Consider the following 18,708-nt stretch of genomic DNA (forward strand, 5'->3'; position numbering starts at 1 on the left):
CCTGATGGTCGGTCCAAGGCTTCTTTCCGGTAGGTCCTGATGGTCGGCCCAGCCCGTTCTGGCGCAGGCGAGTGTTTATAGTGGCGCCATCTTGCATTGGCTCATGCAGGGTTGATAGGTGGTCTTCTGGACAGCATGTGGGTAGTTTTAAGCCACTCGGCGGCGGCTGAAAAATCCCAGCTTGGTGGCACCGGGCGGGGATTGAACTCGCGTCCTCCTGAACACGAGGCCGTTACTTTGACGACTCAGCCACCGCCTTCCCTATAAAGGAATAAAAGCTAAATATTGTGTGAAAAAATGAAGTAAATGGGATGAATAGTTTAGCTTCTACCATACTCGAAAGGTAAGATACTGTCTGTTTTCTCCCGATTCTTACGGCAACCCGTAAGGAAATAACATTTTTCATAAAATTATAAATGATATATCTTTACGTTTTCTCTTTAATATTATGATGTTATGGTGTTGTGGAATGTTGGAATAACACGAGGAACTTTTGAAATAGTTGTTTAAATAGCACATTGTCCTAGTAAAGAGCAGTGATCGAATACTAAATAAAAAATCCTCTGTGTGTTAGAATCCGATCACGAAATATTATCCTTCCAAAATGCGTCAATCTATGCGACATAACATTATTTTTAAGTTTGCATGTGTTACTGGATTCGTAATTTTCGTAGTTCCTTTACTTTATTATATAGTGTTATGTGTTAGTATCCGATCAGTGATCGACCACAGTGGTCAATCAGTCGACCACAGTGGTCAATCAGTCGACCACAGTGGTCAATCAGTTGACCACAGTGGTCAATCAGTTGACCACAGTGGTCAATCAGTCGACCACAGTGGTCAATCAGTCGACCACAGTGGTCAATCAGTCGACCACAGTGGTCAATCAGTCGACCATAGTGGTCAATCAGTCGACCATAGTGGTCAATCAGTCGACCATAGTGGTCAATCAGTCGACCATAGTGGTCAATCAGTCGACCATAGTGGTCGACTGATCAACCACAGTGATAGATAACTTAATCACTTTGGTAACTGAATGTTATTTACTAAGACCGTGATTTTTTGCACAAATTTAATGTATTATGAACAAGTTACGTGTGTTGGACTACACAGAAGCCATTAAGTGCATCGTAGCTTATACGCACTGCACCACTGCCCACCCCTGCGGGCCCCCCATCACGCCACAGAGCTCAGATAATAATGTATGGGTTGCCCCAAATTCAACTCACTTTATGCAGCCACTGGACGTCTCAGTATTTGGTCCAATGAAAAGGCTTGGAGGACTGCAGCTGCAGATTGGCAAGAAAGTCACCCTGATGAAACACTTACCCAGGCTTACTTTGCTACAGTCTTTCTCCCTATGTACAAGAAAGCTTGCAAGAAGGAGAACATTCTTAATGGTTTTCGGAAGTGTGGACTACACCCATTTGATCCTGAGGCTCCTGACTATTCAAAGATCACAACAGAAGCAATGAAAGCTTGTGCTACAGTACTATTTGATGGAATTGACCAAGGTGGTATAGTAGAAAGGGACACAGACTGACTTTCATACTCCTGTGCACTGGTGTGCAAACTGATTCTTCCCAGGAATCTCGATTCCAGCAAGAACTTAAAGAAGCAGTGTGTGGAATCTATGTATAATACCATTCAGTCATCTAAGCACTGCAGAGCAACAGCATGTGATTTGGCCCTGACTGATAAAGTAAAAAGGTTTCTCTTACAAAAAAAAGCTGAAGTTAACTTCAGACTCCCATCAAAAGAGACATTCCTATCACCAAACATGAAGAACAAGCCCAAACAAGGATCAACTATCAGCGCTGCATTTAAGGGCTACAAGTGGTTCCCATCACCACGTAAAACACAAGGTCCTAAGTACAAAAAAAACGTTAGAGACAAGACCTTTGCTCTTTCTTCATCAGCTGCAGTACAGTTACTTGAAAAGGAACGCAATGCTAAACAAGCTTTAGAGCTCAAGAAACGCAGTAAGGATTCAAAACTACCCAAGAAAGGCAAGTCTGCTCAGACATCTGAACCAGTGACTGCTTCAACATCAGTGAACACTCTAACTGAGGAAAATGAAGATTCTTCCAGTGATGAATCGCTAGAAGCCAGCATGGTACCGTTGGAAGACAGTGATGATGACTCAATTGGTTTAGAAACTATTGCCACTGAAAATGCACTGCAGTTCATAGATCTTCAACAGCAACCTGAGCAAGGATCGTGGGTTATGGTTAAGTTACCTGTCATTCATTCTACTTTCAAAGGTAGAAAGACTGTTACACATAAAGCTTGTCTTGGTAGAATAGAAAAAGTAGCAGAAGAGGGCCTTGAGGTACACTTTCTTAAGGAATTGGAAGCTAAGAAGGATCACTTTGTTTGGGGCAGTTCTGACGATTTTTCTTTCCCAGTGACACCAGATGAAGTTTGTGTTATTCAAAATAAATGTGTAACGGATGTGATTCAGGGTAGAACTGCTACAATTAAGGTTGAAAATGGAGTAGTAGCAGCTGGGAAGAGTTGTCTTGGAATAATATAATTTCATGCTTCAGTGATGTTCAATAGGAATTTTACTTTCATTTTAACTTCCAGAAATTATGTTTGGTTTAGCCATATTATGTATTATCATCATTGCAAGCATATTAAAACATTATTTGCATTCTCATTCATCATGTGTTTTATTTCTCCCAGAAAATTTTTTTTTGATGTATTTCGTCACTAGGCCCCTAAGGGCAAAAGATAAATATAAATTTGAAATAAACTGCATTTTATTTTGATGACTCAATTTATATGTTTGGATTTTTAATGGCAAGTGATTGGAATTAGCTGGCAAGTGATTGGACTTAGCAGTAATACCATTATCTCCAATCACGTAGCAAATGTATGCATGTATGTAAAATTATGTTCCACAGAAATTTGGCATTGGTCTTAATATAAACATTAATGACTACTGAAGGATTTGAGAGGTAAACAAAATCAGTTTTGTACTAAGTTTGAGTTTAAATCTGTGATCAAAAGAAATACATGGCACTTCCTGATTGGATACTAACGCTCCTACCCTAATTGATATAATACAGGAAAGGGACGGTTGGGCAGATTGTGTGTATCTGGACTTAAAGAAGGCATGTGATAAAGTACCACACAAGCGATTAATATGGAAACTTAATCATGTTGGAGGTCTGGGTGGTTCAATATTGGATTGGATTGTGGACTTTTTGACGAAGAGAGAAATGAGAACAGTAATTAGGAATAATAAATCAAGCTGGATGGAAGTGACCAGTGGAGTCCCCCAAGGATCGGTGTTGGCTCCGATTATGTTTGTAATATATATTAATGACATAACAGAAGGGGCGACAAGCTATATGAATATTATGTTTGCTGATGATGCTGAAATAATGAAGAAGACTGTGTAGCCCTGAGCCAAGATCTTGATATAATAAGCGAATGGTCATGCAAATGGGAAATGACATTCAATACTGAGAAGTGTAGCGTAATGGAGTTTGGTAAGAGCAGTAGATGAATATCGGGGAACTACTCTCTGAGTAATGAAAGAATCATGAAAAAAAACTGAAGAAAAAGATTTGGGAGTGATCATAACAGACAAGTTATCCTTTGGAAAACATATAGACCGGATAACTGGGGAAACATACAATCCTCTTAGAAACATAAAAGCAGCATTAATATATTTAGATGAAGAAATGGTAAAGAAACTAATAACATCGATGATACGTCCAAGACTGGAATATGCAGCATTAGTGTGGTCACCTATGTTGAAGACAGAAATTAGAAAGTTGGAAAGAGTACAAAGAGCAGCGACTAAATTACCGGAAACTCTGAGAGAACATACCTATGAAGAAAGACTGGAGAAATTGGGACTAACAAAACTAGAGAGAAGAAGAGAGAGAGGGGACCTAATAGCATTGTACAGGATACAAGAGGGATTGGAGAAATTGGACAGGGAAGACCTAGTGGTACGTGACAGAAGTGTGACAAGAGGCAGTGATAAGAAATGACAAGAAATACAGTTTTCCATACAGAAGTATAACAACATGAAACGGACTGACAAGGAGACTGTGTGTGCATAAACGATTCATTAATTTAAAGACAAACTGGATAATAAGCATTATGGAGATGGGACAGCACGAGCCTAGTACGGTATTTCACAACTAGGTAAATACACACACACACACACACACACACACACACACACACACACACACACACACACACACACACACACACACACACACACACACACACACACACACACACACACACACACACACACATGCAAGACACTTGGTCTGCTGCTTGATCTAGAGTACCCGCTGCAAAGAGGCCTGGAGGACAACACTGAAGTCTTCTCCCCTGTACAAGCAGCATGACTGGTGAAGCTTTTCTCACCAACCAAACTACTAATGGTGTCTCTCTTCTCCAAGGAGTCGTGGTAACTACATTTTTCACCTTTCAGCTCACCCCTGCAGGAAGGTTTGCATAGATATGACACTTTCTCTTGAGCGTTCCCCTTGGCTGCTGAAGTGTTTTCAAAATCACACAAAGAAGTAAAGAGAGCACCTTGCTGGGATCCTGCTGAACCTGATCTCCATTCTGGCCAGCAGCAGTATTTTGTAGCCAGTTTTATGTAAAATGTCTCCTGGTGACTGTAGTGCTGCTTCCTGCCTGTGTGCATGCCTCACTGTTAAACATACCTCTTGGGAGATGGTGCAGGCTGCTCTCCTCACCCACAATATGAGGCACGGGTGAATACTCTTGTGGTCTCCAGCGAGCAAAACTTGCATCATCTACCAAGGTCTTTTCTGGTGAGTCTCCGAGTTTGGCCGCCAAGAAACACCTCCTTCGTCCAGGGGTGAAGACCTGAGGCTTAAGGGTTCTGCTTCACCTGCTGTCTTGGCCCCAGCAGCCACTTCCTCCTGGCTTGTGGTGGCTTGACATCCTCACACCTGCAACAATCCTCATCATCATCATCACCCCAAGCTTCACCCCTGCCCAAGTGTTGCCTCTCACCGGCAGTCACTAACAAGGACTGGACCTTACAAAAGAGTCTGTTGGAGAAAATCCTGAGCTGACTTTGCTTTTAGAGAATGCAAGAGGATTTTCAATATCAGTTTTGATTAAAATATGCATCTTTAACCCCTTGACTGCAAATTTCCTACCAGAAGACCTCACCAAGCTACAGGAATGGAACAAAAAGTGGCTGCTACAATAATGAAAAAATGGCAACAGGAATGGAACAAAAAAGCTGCTACAATAATGAAGAAAATATAAAGTCCTGCACCTTGGGAGGAATATCCAGCACACCAATACCACATGGGAAACACTCCACTATCCACCACAGAGCCAGAGAAAGACCTGGTAGTACATGTTTTCATGGTACCAATGAAACCAAATACATGCCCATCGCAGCGGACGGGTTAAAGATGCTTTATACCATAAGTTTTCCCAAGGATAATTTCCAAAAAAGCTCAAGGCTTCTCACCTGGACATTGAAGTGTTCCTCGGGATGCTCTCGGGCGACGGTGGCCTGCTGCTGTGCAGCCTTCATGGAGAGACTCATCGTCACTGCTGAGGGCGCTGTCCTGCTGCCCCGCGCTGACCTCTGTGAGTCTGCTCCCAGGCAGGCGGCAACCTTGGAAACATTTATAAAGAATAAGAAGAGGCGACACTGGCCACACTTATAACTACCATGTCTGTTTTGTTTATATTCCCTGCCTGTTCCCTTGTCAGTAATCTGTCAGCTGCAACACTTACCAGCATCTTGGTCCACCTGGGCACTCTGAGCCTGTGTCCGCACCACTGCACAGCCTTCAGACACCAGTACCAGCACAAGATCTTGTGTCAGCCAGTCTTTGGGTGTCTCAGGGAGGCCGCTTGCCTTCAGCCGGGGCACCAGGCCGCCCAGCACTCCCAGGAAGGCTCACGGCCAGCCTGCCGCTCACACAGCCTGAGAGTGAGGAAATAATCAGAATAAAATAAAAAAAATAACATGGAAACAAACACCTCACATGCACAGTTTCTTACTAACTAAGAGTGAATGTTCATATTCTTGTCAAAACATTCAATCATTATACCTTAGGAACACTTTGGGGTTATCCAGATGATGCACAATGATACAACTAAATATTTACTGCAATATCAGAGTGAAACATCAACCAACATGAATCAATTAGGAGGTTATCAACGGAACATGACAATGACTCCATGCGCACCCTCATGGTTGAGGCCGACCGACTCAAACTCCACCTTGGCTGATTTCCCACACATTGACCCAACAAGGCTTGCAGTGGCCGGGCCCAGCGCTGGATGGGCTCTGCAGAAGAAAGTTGAAAAACAGTGTTTGTAGAAAGAAGAAAAAAGATGCTGCAACAACCACAAGCTTCACCTCTTTGTGTCCATCAGTATACTGGAGACAAGAATGGAAACTAATTCAGTCTTGCTAAATAACTGTTGAGCAAGCCCTTCAGTTCGGCAAAGCATTGTAAAAAGAAAAAATACACTCCCAAACCCCAGTGCTTGGTCTGCTTGAGGATCCTGATCACTGTACTGCTGAACAACAACCAAACATGACTTTTCATTCCTCTCACACATGACAAATTTCACATTAGGGTTACACAGTATTAATGCACATCCCATGCAAGAAAATGGCATTACATTACTATGTTTAACCCTTGACTGTGGATTTCCTACCAGAAGACCTCACCAAGCTACAGGAGTGGAACAAAGTGTCTGCTATAATTCAATGAAGAAAAATGTAAAGTCCTGCACCTTGGGAGAGGATATCCAGCACACCAATACCACATGGGAAACACTCCACTATCCACCACAGAGGCAGAGAAAGACCTGGGAGTGTATGTTACCAGGTTACCAGCAAAGGACAAATCCCTGACAATCGCAGCGGACAGGTTAACCATCAACAGTCCACTACAGGATTATGGCCTTTCCTAGGATGCTCTAACTCTCCTGTCCTGTTAGTATACTCCTCCCTGTTCAGGCTAATGCAGGCTAATTCCATTTTTCCGCCTAGTTCTCTGTCTGGCGTTAGTGTGCTCCATCCTACCCTGCAAATGTTCTTATTACACCTACACCTTGTTCTCTGTTTTGTGTTAGTGTGCTCCATCCTGCCCAGGTATAGGTTATAATTCAACTTCTCCACCTGGTTCTCTGTCTGGTGTTAGTCTACTCAATCCTGCCCCAACACAGGTTCTAATTCCACCTCTCCACCTTCTGGTGAAGAGGTGGATTAGATCCTTTGTTGGGGCAGGATGGCACACTAACTCCAGACAGAGAACCAGGTGAAGAAAAGAATAAAACCTTGCCGGGCAGGATGGAACACACTAACAGACAGAGAACCAGGTGAGCGTGGAATTATAAACTGCTGGGGCAGGATGGAGCACACTAACACCTGACAGAGAACCAGGTGGAGCGGTAGAATTAGAACCCTTTGTTGGGGCACGATGGAGCACACTAACACCAGACAGAGAACCAGGTGGAGAGGTAGAGTGCAGGCGAGATTGAGGAGGCGGGGTATAAGGACACCACTGCCTACAGTAACTTTCGGTAATGTACAATCAACTCGAAATAAAATAGATGAATTAGCAGCAAACTGTGAATATATAGGGAACTACCGAGAGAGTAGCTTCATAGCATTAACCGAAACCTGGCTTGAAGACAAGGATGTTGACGAAACAGTAAATATTGATGGTTTCTTGATAGTCAGGGGAGACATGAAGGACGTGGTGAAACAGAAGGAGGAGGGGCGGCGGTGTACATAAATGAGAGATGGTGTACTCAGGTTAACATAAAGGAACATTTTTGTTGTGACGACCTGGAATATTTAGTAATATCATGTAGACCTTTTTACCTACCACGTGAATTTAATAATGTGACGATTATAACTGTATACATCCCGACTGATGCCACTGAGGCAATAGCGAGTAAGTTATCACTAAATTGTGTTAGAAAATACGAAAATGAAAATCCTGAAGGAATTATGAAAGTGTTGGGGGATTTTAACCACTGTAATTTCCAACCATATGTACCTTTGTATCAGCAAACTGTAACTTGCCCCACTAGAGATAATAATATTTAAGATAAAATGTATTGTAATGTAAGGAACGGTTATCGTTCTTATCAAAAGCCTAAATTAGGTAAATCTGGCCACAATATGGTGTTTTTGGCTCCCACATGTAAGCAAACTCTGAAATGTAAACTGTGCAAGAAAATTAAGGTGCAGGATTGGAATAGTGAGCACATGGTGAGTCTTCAAGGCTGTTTTGATTGTACAGACTGGGATGTGTTGTATAGTGAGTCCAACTCTATTAGTGCAAATGTAGATGTTTTAAATTCATATATTGTACAGACTGGGATGTGTTGTATGATGAGTCCAACTCTATTAGTGCAAATGTAGATGTTTTAAATTCATATATTGTACAGACTGGGATGTGTTGTATGATGAGTCCAACTCTATTAGTGCAAATGTAGATGTTTTAAATTCATATATTGTACAGACTGGGATGTGTTGTATGATGAGTCCAACTTTATTAATGTAAATGTAGATGTTTTAAATTCATAAATTAACTTTTGTACCAACATGATTGTTCCAACTAAGGAAATTAGCATTTATCCAAATAACAAACCCTGGATAAATTCTGATATCAAAGCGTTATTGATTGAAAAGAAGAGAACTTTTATAAATGGTGACTGCATGCAAAGTAAAGTGATACAAAGCCAATTAAATAGGAAAATACTAGATGCTAAACAGTCAAATAAAGTTAAAATTGAAAACTTATTTAAGTCAAATAAGTCAAAAGATGCTTGGACAGGGGTAAACTACTGAGTGGCTCTAAAAAGAAAAGGTCATTAAAAGACCCACCAAACATGTAAATGATTTGAACTCCTTTTATGCAAGGTTTGATGTGCACCATTTTAATACTGAATGTGAAAATATTTTGTCAATGGTTAGGGGCATCAATGTAGAACGAATAATAATAACTCGTGATGATACGATGAACTCCATGAAACGTATACAATGTGGAAAAGCAAGTGGACCCGATAAAATTGGTTCTAAACTACTAAAATCCTGTGCCGAGCAACTTGCTGATCCACTGTGTAAACTTTTCCAAGCTTCACTTGATCAGAGTACAGTACCGGATGTGTGGAAAATGTCAGAGATTATTCCAGTACCCAAAACAACCACCCAAGGGAGTTTAATGATCTTCGACCCGTAGCCTTAACATCAATTATAATGAAATGTTTGGAGCACATTGTGAAGAGGTACATTTGTTCAAGCGTAGATCCCTTGAAAGATATTTTGCAATTTGCTTATTGTCAAGGTATGAGTGTTCAGGATGCTGGGTTAACCTTACTTCACCAAACTTACGAACATTTAGAAATCCGAAATTCACAGGTTAGAATTATATTTATAGATTTTAGCAGCGCTTTCATTACAATTCAGCCACATATTTTACTTAACAAATTACCAGAGATGAATATCAACAGTAATCTAATACTGTGTATATATAGTTATCTTTTGAAAAGACCAAAATCAACCATTTTTTTTTTTTTTTTTTTTTTTTTTTTTGTCGCGGCCTATTGCGCCGGTAGGCTTCTTCCCGGTGGGGCCTGATGGTCGGCCCAGCCCGTTCTGGCGCAGGCGAGTGTTGATAGTGGCGCCATCTTGTGTTGGCCCATGCTGCCCCCCGGAACTCATCTTTCAGCCTCTCTTTGGAGAGGTTATCTAGAAACCCAGGTTGATGGGTGGTCTTCAGGCCAGCATGTGGGTAGTCTTAGGCCACTCGGCAGTGACTGAAAAACCTCAACTGTGCGGCACACTAACACCAGACAAGAGAACCAGGTGGAGAGGTGGAATTATAACCTTTGTTGGGGCAGGATGGAGCACACTAACACCAGACAAGAGAACCAGGTGGATCGGGGGAGTTATAACCTTTGTTGGGGCAGGATGGAGCACACTAACACCAGACAAGAGAACCAGGTGGAGAGGTGGAATTATAACCTTTGCTGGGGCAGGATGGAGCACACTAACACCAGACAAGAGAACCAGGTGGAGAGGTGGAATTATAACCTTTGTTGGGGCAGGATGGAGCACACTAACACCAGACAAGAGAACCAGGTGGAAGATGCTTGGACAGACCTTTATTTTGCAGTGGACTATTCATATCAGAAGACAATTTTTCTTTATACTCTTATCATCACGGCCATGGGTGGTGTGGTGCCAGGGTGTGTGTGGATGGCCATGGGTGGTGTGGTGCCAGGGTGGTGTGGATGACAGGGAAGATAGGGGCAGTAAGGTGTGCATGGGTGTGTGTGGATGGCCATGGGTGGTGTGGTGCCAGGGTGGTGTGGATGACAGGGAAGATAGGGGCAGTAAGGTGTGCCAGGGTGTGTGTGGATGGCCATGGGTGGTGTGGTGCCAGGATAGAGTGGATGACAGGGAAGATAGGGGCAGTAAGGTGTGCCAGGGTGTGTGTGGATGGCCATGGGTGGTGTGGTGCCAGGATAGAGTGGATGACAGGGAAGATAGGGGCAGTAAGGTGTGCCAGGGTGTGTGTGGATGGCCATGGGTGGTGTGGTGCCAGGATAGAGTGGATGACAGGGAAGATAGGGGCAGTAAGGTGTGCATGGGTGTGTGTGGATGGCCATGGGTGGTGTGGTGCCAGGGTGGTGTGGATGACAGGGAAGATAGGGGCAGTAAGGTGTGCATGGGTGTGTGTGGATGGCCATGGGTGGTGTGGTGCCAGGGTGGTGTGGATGACAGGGAAGATAGGGGCAGTAAGGTGTGCATGGGTGTGTGTGGATGGCCATGGGTGGTGTGGTGCCAGGATAGAGTGGATGACAGGGAAGATAGGGGCAGTAAGGTGTGCATGGGTGTGTGTGGATGTGCCAGTGAATGGTAAGGGAAGGAAAGGCAGGAGTGTGCAGGCCACGCACCATGGAGTCCCCAACTAGGCGAGTCTCGAACTCATCCTCCATGGTGTCTGCCAGCACCTGGAACCTATTGAAGGTAGTGGGGGTCAGTAAATCCTTGGTTGCCTGCTTCAGTTTGGCTCCATTCCTTACAGGTTGGAACCCGACATCCTGTGAAGCAGGAAGAGAAGCGTTAAGTGGGGCAGGCTGGAAGTTGTCCTGTGGGGCAGGCTGGGAGTTAGCCTGTGAAGCAGGCTGGGGGTTAGCCTGTGAGGCAGGCTGGGGGTCAGCCTGTGAGGCAGGCTGGCGGTTGTCCTGTGAGGCAGGCTGGGGGTTAGCCTGTGAGGCAGGCTGGGGGTTAGCCTGTGAGGCAGGCTGGGGGTTAGCCTGTAAGGCAAGCTGGGGGTTAGCCTGTGAGGCAGGCTGGGGGTTAGCCTGTGAGGCAGGCTGGGAGTTAGCCTGTGAGGCAGGCTGGGAGTCAACCTGTGAGGCAGGTAACACGTCCTCCCGTGAAGCAGGAGGGTCGTCTGGAGAGGGCACAGTCTCGGTGGAGGGCCTCTCCACCATCGATGGTGGAGTCACTGCCACATTACTTAAAACAAATTCAGTCACAGCCTTCTGAAGTTGTAATCTTTGAACGCAGAGGCGGCAAGTTCTACTCAGCTGGAAGTACTGAGCTGCAAATCGTCCGGGACAGACGTCACACTTACGGAGGTTCGAAGGCATTGTTAGAAATTTAAGCGAGTTAACAGTTAGGGCAAATATTAAAAGCGCTTTCGAAATAACTTAAAGTGTGACCATAAATTGAATTGGATAAAAATTGTGCATGGAAATTAGATACTGATGTGTTAGATGCCTCCAACACTGGGAGTTCGCTCCCACTGGGTCTTGAAAATGCCTCAAAGACCAATCGCTTGTCCTGAGCCTCAGTCACGAGAGAGACTTTCACAACCCGGCACTTTTCAGCAATTGTCCTTGAAGTTTTGTCCCATAGAATGGGGCCGGTGTAGTCACACAGAGCAGAGCTGGCAAAGAAAGAAAAGGAATCAGCAATTCGTTCCCACTTTCCGAAACGTCTAACCCAACTCTGCGACCCTTTCGAGGCCTGGCCGGTGGCACCTGTCACCAGGTGTTCTCCACCAACTCTAGAGAGTATCAGACGCCCTTCCTGAGAGACAAAAAAGCTGAAATATTCCTTGAGTATAAGAAAAACCCTCAGAAACTCCACCTAGAAGCCGGGAGGTACAATCTCAAATGACCCACGGAAGACATCTCTTTCAGGAGAAAACAAGAACCAGCTGTTATGCAGAATAGGGATGGGAGTACCGTCGATAGAAGGGAGGGACGGGGAGCTCACACCGACAACTGGTTCCCAGGGAGGCTTTTAGTGAAGAGGTCGCCACACCTCTACACCGCAGGCCTAAATAATTAGGCACGGTCCAGCTGACTAGGACCCTGGAACTCCAGCCATTGTCTCATAAAGAGATCCTCTGCCTGCAATCCAATCCACCACTGCTGCTGCCCAGAGGCTTCACCGTGACACTGGCACGGAGACAGATCAGGTATTACACCTTGTCCAAGGGTGACCTGAGACTATGCAGGGCAGGGACGTCTAGTTCCTTGAGGTGAAAACACTTCACCCGCATACCCGGACCTTGAGGGACTGACTGACTGGTTCTTGTTGGTATAAGGACAGGGAGATCAGGGATGAGGGAGGGACAAAAGACAGAACTGAATCCAACATCCCTGACCCACACTTACTACACCACCAAAACAACGAGGGAGTAAAGCCAAACCTTGAGGTATGCCTGGAGCACATTGATGGCCTTGTTAACCTTGGTGTGGAATGTTTGGTGGGCCAACTCGTGGTAGAGGTGGATGGCCAAGGTGGAAAGGGCCAGCGATCTTGTCCGCCACCACCGTCACACTTTCCACTATTCAGCAGCATGTTGACCAAGTGATCCTGTGAATGCAGGTGAAAAAGGTGAATAGAGTCATGCTGTCCAGCTTTGTAATGCAAGAGTTAGCCTGCATCTTCACTCCCTGGCAGCATGTTGACCAAGTAATTATGAGTGAGGGTGAAAAATAGGAACAGAATCATGCTGTCCAGCTTTGTAACGCAAGAGTTAGCCTGCATCTTCACTCCCTGGCAGCAAGTTGACCAAGTAATCATATGTGAGGATAAAAAGGGGGAGTAGAGTCAAGCTGCCCAACTTTGTAATGCAAGAGTTAGCTGCATCTTCATTCCCTGGCATCACATTGAAGAAGTTATCATGTGAGAGTAGAATCATGCTGTCCACCTTAATAAACACATGTAGGTGCCTCCCTCTGTTTCCTGTGTAGGGGAGGTGCAGGCAATCAGGAGTACACAGCAGGAGGGGCTGCAAACACACACAATGCCTCTGTCCCTCCCCACCATGACATTACAGTAGTTTAAGGGACACACAGAGGAGGCTGAATCAAAACTATACCAGACATTATTATTATTATTATTATTATTATTATTATTATTATAGATCAATAAAAGGGGCATCAAGGGGAAGTAAAAACTGGTATAGACACAATCAAAGTCCCCATAATGAGCAGACACGAATATGAAAAATAAGAAATAGTTCTCAAAGACACTCAAGTGAAGAGGATAAGAAGAAAGGGACAGAAACAAACACTAACACCTCTACTCTCCTCACCTTCACGTCAGAGCAGTTCATGAGGGTGAGGTCGGGGCTGAGGGCTGCAGCACGGGCAGGGGCAGGAGAGTGACCACAGCGGCAGCAGGGACCCAGGCAGACCCAAGGCTTCCATCTTAGGTGATTGCTGAGAAGGGGAGGAAGGAAGGTGCTGGAAGGTGTTATGAGGGGAGTGCTGCCAGCCTCAACAGCACTAAAGGGTGTGGCTGCTGAGAAGGGAGGAAGGAAGGTGCTGGGAGGTGTTATGAGGGAGTGCTGCCAGCCTCAACAGCACTAAAGGGTGTGGCTGCTGAGAAGGGAAGGAAGGAAGGTGCTGGGAGGTGTTATGAGGGGAGTGCTGCCAGCCTCAACAGCACTAAAGGGTGTGGCTGCTGAGAAGGGAAGGAAGGAAGGTGCTGGGAGGTGTTATGAGGGGAGTGCTGCCAGCCTCAAAAGCACTTAATGGTTTGTCTGCTGAGAAGGGCAGGAAGGAAGGTGCTGGGAGGTGTTATGAGGAGTGCTAACATAAACAGAACTAAAGGGCTGCTGAGAAGGGAAGGAAGGAAGGTGCTGGGAGGTGTTATGAGGGCAGCTCCAGAATCCCCCACTAAAGGGTGTGGGTGAGGAGGTGTAGTTTCAGGAGTTACAGGTAGAGGCTTGATCCTCACCAGCACTACGTGGCTGCTCAGTACCCTGTCTCCTTACTGCACCCACACCTCACTGCCACCTATCATCCTCGTCCATGTAGCTATCCAGTCTACTCTTAAAACAAGCTATCGTCCCTGCACTAACTATGTGATTGCTGAGTCTATTCCATTCCCCACCACCCTATTACTAAACCAATGCTTGATAATTCATTCATTCATTCATTTAATCGACGCCTGCTCCTAGGAGCTCCCACCAGGGGATGGCCACGGCAGAAGAGCTTCCAACTTCCTCTATCCAGACATTCCCTCCTTGCCTGCTCAAAGTTTCTCAAGGATCTTTCACCCCTCTCCCTAATGTACTCTTGCACCCTATCCCTCCATTTCACTGGAGGTTGTCCTCAAGCATTCCCTCCTTCTATCTCGCTCACATACACCCTTCTGGTCATCTTACTCTCCTCCATTCACTCCATGTGGCCAAACCACTTTAAAGTCTGTCACTTCACTTCTTCCACCACTCCACACTTCTTCCCTTCACCCCTGTGACACATTCCAAAATGCTCGTACACACTTTCATTACTCATTCCATCCATTCTACTCACACCACAAGCACTCCTCAAATAACTCATTTCCACTGCCTGCACTCTAGACCTCTGACTTTCATTCCAGGCCCACGTTTCACTTACATATGTGAGGGTTGGTACTATTACTGTATTTCTCAAATCCCTCTTTACCTCCATGCTCACACTTCTGCCATTCATGATTCGTCCCAAAGACCCTACCACCCTTCTTCCTTGCAATGCCCTTTCTCTTGTCTCTCCCTCCATACCACCATGCTTACACATAACTGATCAAGGTACTTAAACTCATTGACCTCCTCCATTTCTTCACCATTCAAAATATTTTGCATTCTTTTTCACATTCAATTCCCACTCTCAGGGCATACAAAATCTACAACCTCACTTCTACTTTGCTCACAAACCATCATTTTACTTTTGTTGACATTTTCAGCTTTTTCCTGTTACAGACACTGTCAAAAACACTGACCAAATTTTGTAGGCCAGTCTCACTTTCTGCAATGAGCACCGTGTCATCAGCAAACAGTACTGAATTCAGTACCCACTTCCCTCCCTCATCGAACAGTCTTACTCCAACTTCTCCAACTTTGCCCTTCATTTCTCTAATGACACCATCCATATAAATATTGAATAACCATGGTGACACCCTTGTCTTAGGCCCACTTTTATCTCAAAATGTTCACTTGTTTCTCCATTAATTTTGACACATGCAGATGAATCCTAATAGAAATAATTCATTGCACTAAGATTTTTTCCTCCCACACCATAAATATTAAAAACACCCCACAATGCAATCCACTCGACTCTGTCATAAGCTTTTTCCAAATCCATGAAGGCAGCGTATAGTTTCTTTCCTTTTGCTATTATTGGTTCTAGTACCATCCTGAAGGCAAATATCTGATCCACACATCCCTTCCTTCCTGAAGCCTCCTTGTTCTTCACTGATTTTCTCTTCTGTAAGTCTTTGCACCCTCTCTATTATGACTTTTCCATATACCTTTCCGGATATACTCAGGAGACTTATACCTCTATAGCTCCCACATTCCCCTCTCCTGCCCTTCCCTTGTAAACTGGGACAATGATGGCTTTCGTCCAGTCTGCTGGCACCCCCTCCCATGCTACTTCACATATCTTGAGCATCCGTTTCACGAATTCATCTCATCAACACTTCTACATTGCTGCTGTGATTCCATCAATTCCTGATGCCTTTCCATTTTCTAATCTTTTTATTGCCTGATTTACTTCTTCATATGTTATACTTCTTTCTTTATATACTCTTCCTCTACCTCTACTCAAAACTGCTGCTGTTACAGCTGCTGGACGTCCATCATCAAAATTCATTAAGTTTCTGAAATATTCTCTCCATGTCTCTTTCACAGCTTCCCCGTCTTTCAACATCTTTCCATTCTCATCCATAACTTCATTTATTTTACTTGAGGAGATATTTTCTGCATTTCTTTCGTTTTTTACTTCTTTCCAACATGATTTCCTGTTCCTTTATATTTTCACTTAGTCTTTTCCAGTCTTCATCAACTCTCTTCTTACTTTCTTTTATTGCTTGTTTTAATTTCATTTTGCATTCTCTATATTTCTTTTCCTTTCCCTTTTTACTTGTTTAGCCACATTTCTTTCTTGAGTTTTCTTAAAAAGTTCCCTTTTCTCCTTTACTATCCTCCTTATCTCTTTTCTCCACCAGGAATTTCCTTTTCTTTTTCCATCTCTCACCACTTTCATCCCTAACACTTTTTTGTTGTATTTACCGTTATTTCTTAAAATGTTCCAAAACCTTTTTCAATATTTGTATTATCTTTTACACTTTCCCATTTTTCACTTAAGGCCTCTGCCATCTCATGGTTATACTCATCTTTTATTTATTTTTCCTGTAACTTTTCTATCTTCAATATTTCATTTTTTACTTCACCTTTCTTTTCAAACACCCACTTTTCTTTCAGCTTTAACTTTGCCAGCACTGCACGATGGTCAGATCCATTGAACATTCCTCTTACTACCTTTGTGTCACAAATTTATTTTTTAAGCCTTTCATCTACTGCCACATAATCAATCAATCCTTTTTGCTCATTATCTTCTCCCCTCCTCCATGTGTATCGGTGGATATTCTCGTGCTGAAAGAAGGTGTTCGCTAGGAACATTCCCCTCTCAGCACAGACATCCACCAGGCACTCTCCATTATCCCCCATTTTCCCACCACATCCATCACACATTCATCACCCACTTTAGCATTCATATCTCCCATCATAAAAAGTTTCCTTTCTTTCTCAAAACTCTTCAAACATGCATTCACTTCCTCCCAAAAAGCTTCCCTTTCTCTCAGTCTTCTCCTTTCACCCACACAATTCCTGATCCCTTCCAACCATAATCAGTCACACCATTCCACACTCTTTCAGACATCACAATAGCACATCCTTCCTTACTCCTGCCTCCATACTTCTCATCTATCCCCGTCCATACAACCCCCCCAGGCACACCCTCCCACGTACCCTCTCTACCATCACTCACCAGTTCCTCGAATATGTGTTTCACTCACTCCCAACACATCCACTCTAACATTTAAAAAAATTTCAATCATCACTCTCCTCTTTTCCTCACCACCTAAAGTCCTAAACCATTCACATTAATAGACACCAGTCTCATACATTCCTTTCTCTTCTGCCGCCCTCTGGCCATCGCTCCTGCCTCTAAAAACTAGATAAAAGTATGCTTGCTAATTTCCCTCCTAAATCTATACTTTTCTAATTTAAATCCATTACTGCGAGTTCTATCCTGCTGGCTAATTCTCAGTAATTTACTTATATCGCCTTTGTTGTAACCCTTGACCCATTTGAATACTTCTATCAGATCTCCCCGCACTCTTCATCTTTCTAGAGAATGTAAGTTTAGATGTTTCAGCCTATCTTGATATGAGAGGTTCCTCAGTCCCTGAATCATCTTGGTCATCCTCCTCTGAACTGATTCTAGCAAGTTGATGTCCATTCTGTAGTGTGGGCACCAAAACTGGACAGCATAATCTAAGTGTGGCCTAACTAACGCTAAATAGAGTCTGAGAATGACCTCTGCACTTTTGTTGGTTACCGTCCTGTTAATAAAACCCAATACCCTGTTAGCTCTATTCCTCGCACTAATACATTGCTTCCTTAGTTTTAGGTCAAAGATCACCAACACTCCCAGATCCCTTTCACACTTAGACCTGCCTATCGCTGTGGAGTCTGAACTATACCCGTGTAATGGGTTTTGTGTTCCTACACTTAGTACGCTACACTTGGTGATATTAAAACTCATCTGCCATTTCTCTGACCAAGCTGACAGTTTGTTAAGGTCCTCCTGCAGTGCTCTAACATCCTCCCTTGTCCTAATAGTGCGACCTATGTTTGTGTAATCTGAAAATTTACCTATGTAAATAGTTATCCCATTGTCTATGTCATTGAAATAGACAATGAATAAAAGCAGGCCTAAAACTGAACCTTGATGAACCCCACTGGTAACATTACCCCATTCGGATTTTTACCGTTAATGGTGGAAGAGGAGTGCCAGGATGGGTTTGAGGAAGGCTAAGGGACATGATTTTAGGATGGGTTCAAGGACAGGGTGCTAGGATGTGTTGAAGGACAGGATGGTAGGATGTGTTTTAGGATGTGTTGAAGGACAGGGTGCTAGGATGTGTTTTAGGATGTGTTGAAGGACAGGATGGTAGGATGTGTTTTAGGATGGGTTCAAGGACAGGATGGTAGGATGTGTTTTAGGACGTGCTTTAGGATGGGTTCAAGGACAGGGTGCTAGGATGTGTTTTGTTAGGAATTAGGTCAGTTAACCAGGGGATTAGACAAATTAACGATTTCCTTTATGGAACTATTATATGGCCAATAG

At 44.0% G+C, this 18,708-nt stretch overlaps 1 long non-coding RNA gene across 1 annotated transcript; it reads right to left on the minus strand.

The window, feature by feature from the left end:
* Nucleotides 1–1,661: 1,661 nt before the first annotated feature.
* On the minus strand, nt 1,662–7,054 carry LOC126992067 (uncharacterized). The gene is made up of 4 exons (XR_007746142.1): nt 6,225–7,054; nt 5,767–5,959; nt 5,495–5,644; nt 1,662–4,958 (listed from the first exon to the last, which is right to left on the minus strand). It is a non-coding gene; the product is annotated as an uncharacterized LOC126992067 (long non-coding RNA).
* Nucleotides 7,055–18,708: the final 11,654 nt, after the last annotated feature.

This window comes from Eriocheir sinensis, unplaced genomic scaffold (assembly GCF_024679095.1).
Source record: "Eriocheir sinensis breed Jianghai 21 unplaced genomic scaffold, ASM2467909v1 Scaffold394, whole genome shotgun sequence".
Taxonomy (NCBI): Eukaryota; Metazoa; Arthropoda; class Malacostraca; order Decapoda; family Varunidae; genus Eriocheir; species Eriocheir sinensis.